Below are 2,894 nucleotides of genomic sequence, written 5' to 3'. Positions count from 1 at the left end.
ACCTCAGTTGAAAATGCAGAAATCACCGGTCTTCTGTGTTGCTCACGCTAGGAGTTGGAGACTGGAGCTGTTCCTATTCGGCCATCTTACTCCGCCCCCCACGTGTTTCAAGTTTTTATAGAGGGATATATGGTTTTATGACTATAGGCCTCAATGCTCCAAAATGTCACTTTGTAAACTGTGTTAAAAGAGTATTTCCAACCTGATGAATCAAAATTAAGGTTTAAGTCTGCGAGATGAATCCACACATTGCAAACCATTTTCACAGATAGCTTGTTTCTAGTTTTTATTGTGGGATATTTGGTTATGCACTATAGACTTCAATATGCTCTGAGATGTCCCCTTTTAGTTCCTACAAAAGTGTTTCAAACCTGCTGAATCAAAACAAAGATGTAACTCTGTCACATGAAATGACACATTGTAAAGCATTTTTACAGGTAGCTTGTTCCTAGTTTTTATTGCACAATATTCAGTTTTTTACTACAGGCCTCAATGGGCTTTGAAATGTCCTTTCATAGATTCCACAAAAAGAGTAATTTTGGCCTGCTGAATCAAAACAAAGATTTAACTCTGTGAGATACATCCACACATTGCCAAGGATTTTCACAGACGAATTTTCCTAGTTTTTGTCACAGATTTTTTTTTTTTACTATAGTTCTCAATGTACTCTGAAATGTCCCTTAATATATTCTTGAATAAGTTTGTCTCCAACTTGCTTAGTTAAAACAAAGGTTTAACTCTGGGAGATGAATCCACACATAACAACACATTTTCACCGAGTTGTTTCTACTTTTTATCCCAGGATAATCTGTTTTTTACTATAGGCCTCAATGGACTTCGAAATGTCCCTTCATAGATTCTACAAAAAGAGTGCTTCAAACTTGCTTAATCAAAGCGAAGGTTAAATTCTGTGAAATGAATCCACACATCGCAAAGCATTTTCACATATAACTTGTTTCTAGTTGTTATCATGGGGTATTTTATCTTTTACTACAGGCCTCAATTGGCTCTAAAATGTAATCTTTTATATTCTACAATAAAAGCGTTTTCAACCTGCTGAATCAAAACAAATGTTTAACTCTGAGATGAATCCTCACATCGCAAAGTATTTTCACAAGTAGTTTGTTTCTAATTTTTATCATGGGATATTCTGTTTTTCAGTACAGGCCTTGATGGGCTCCAAAAAGTTTCCTCGTAGATTCTAAAAATAGAGTCGTTCCAACCTGCTAAATCAAAACAAACGTTTAATTCTGTGAGATAAATCCACACATTGCAAACCATTTTCACAGATAGCTTGTTTCTAGTTGTTATCATGGGATATTTGGTTTTTCACTATAGACCTCAATAGGCTCTGAAATGTCCCCTCATAGAGTCTACAAAAAGAGTGATTTCATCCTACTGAATAGAAAGAAAAGTTTAAGTTTAACTCTGTGACATGAAATGACACATCATAAAGCGTTTTGACAGAGAGCTTGGTTCTAGTTTTTATCATGGCATATTCAATTTTTCACTACAAGCCACAACGGGCTCCAAAATGTCCCGTCGTGGATTCTACGAAAAATGATTTTGGCCTGCTGAATCAAAACAAAGGTTCAACTCTGTGGGATGAATCCACACATCACAAAGAATTTTCACAGATGGCTTGTTTCTAGTTTTCATCCTAGGATATTCCATTTTTTCATATACTTCTTCATGGGCTCGGAAATGCTTCTTTGTAGATTCTACAAAAAGAGTGGTTCCAACCTGCTGAATCATAACAAAGGTTTAACTCTGTGAGTTGAATTCACACACAACAATACATTCTCATATGTAGCTTTCTTTTAGTTTTTATCTCGAGATATAAAGATTTCAACTGTAGACCTCAGTGTTCTCTAAAATGTGCCTTCTTCGATTCTACAAAAAGAGTGTTTCCAACCTGTTGAAGCAAAACAAAGGTTTAACTCTTTGAGATGAATTGACACATTGCAAAGCATTTTCACAGGTAGTTTTTTTCTAGTTTTTGTCATGGAAATTTGGTTTTTCACTGCTGGCCTTTGAGGACTCCAAAATGGTCCTTCGTAGATTCTACAAAAAGAGTAGTTCCAGCCTGCTGAATCAAAACAAAGGCTTCAATCTGTGAGATATATCCACACATTGCAAAGCATTTTCACAAATATCTTGTTTCTAGTTTTTATCACAGGATATTTGGTTTTTCACTTTATACCTCAATAGGCTTCAAAATGTCCCCTCATAGATTATATAAAAAGATTATTTTCCACGTGATGAATCAAAACAAAGTTAACTCGGCAAGATGACTCCACACATCACAAAGCATTTTCACAGATAGCTTGTTTCTTATTTTTATTGCAGGATATTCAGTTTTTCACTATAGGCTTCAACGTGCCCCCATATGTCTTCTTGTAGATCCTACAAACAGACTGTTTCCACCCTGCTTAATCAAAAGAAAGATTTAACTGTGAAATGAATCCACACATCCAAAGCATTTTCACAGGTAGCTTGTTTCTAGTTTTTATCTCCACATAGTTTGTTTTTCACTATAGGCTTCAATGGGCTTTGAAATGTTTCTTCATAGAGTTTACTAAAATAGTTTTTCCAACCTACTGAATTGTAACAAAGGTTTAATTCTGTGAGGTTAATCTACACATCATAAAGCATTTTCATAGATAACTTGTTTCTGGTTTTTATCATGGAATAGTTTGTCTTTCATTGTAGACCTCAATGGGGTTTGAAATGACCCTTAATAGATTCTACAAAAAGAGTGATTCCAACCTTCTGAATTAAAATAATTGTTTAGTCTGTGAGATAAATTCACAGAATGCAAAGCATTTTAACAGATATTTTGTTTGTAGTTTTTGTTGCAGGATATTTGGTGTCTCAATATACTCGTCCATGGA

The sequence above is a fragment of the Mandrillus leucophaeus genome, unplaced genomic scaffold (assembly GCF_000951045.1).
Source record: "Mandrillus leucophaeus isolate KB7577 unplaced genomic scaffold, Mleu.le_1.0 Scaffold320, whole genome shotgun sequence".
Lineage (NCBI taxonomy): Eukaryota > Metazoa > Chordata > Mammalia > Primates > Cercopithecidae > Mandrillus > Mandrillus leucophaeus.
Note: the sequence above shows the minus strand (reverse complement) of the source record.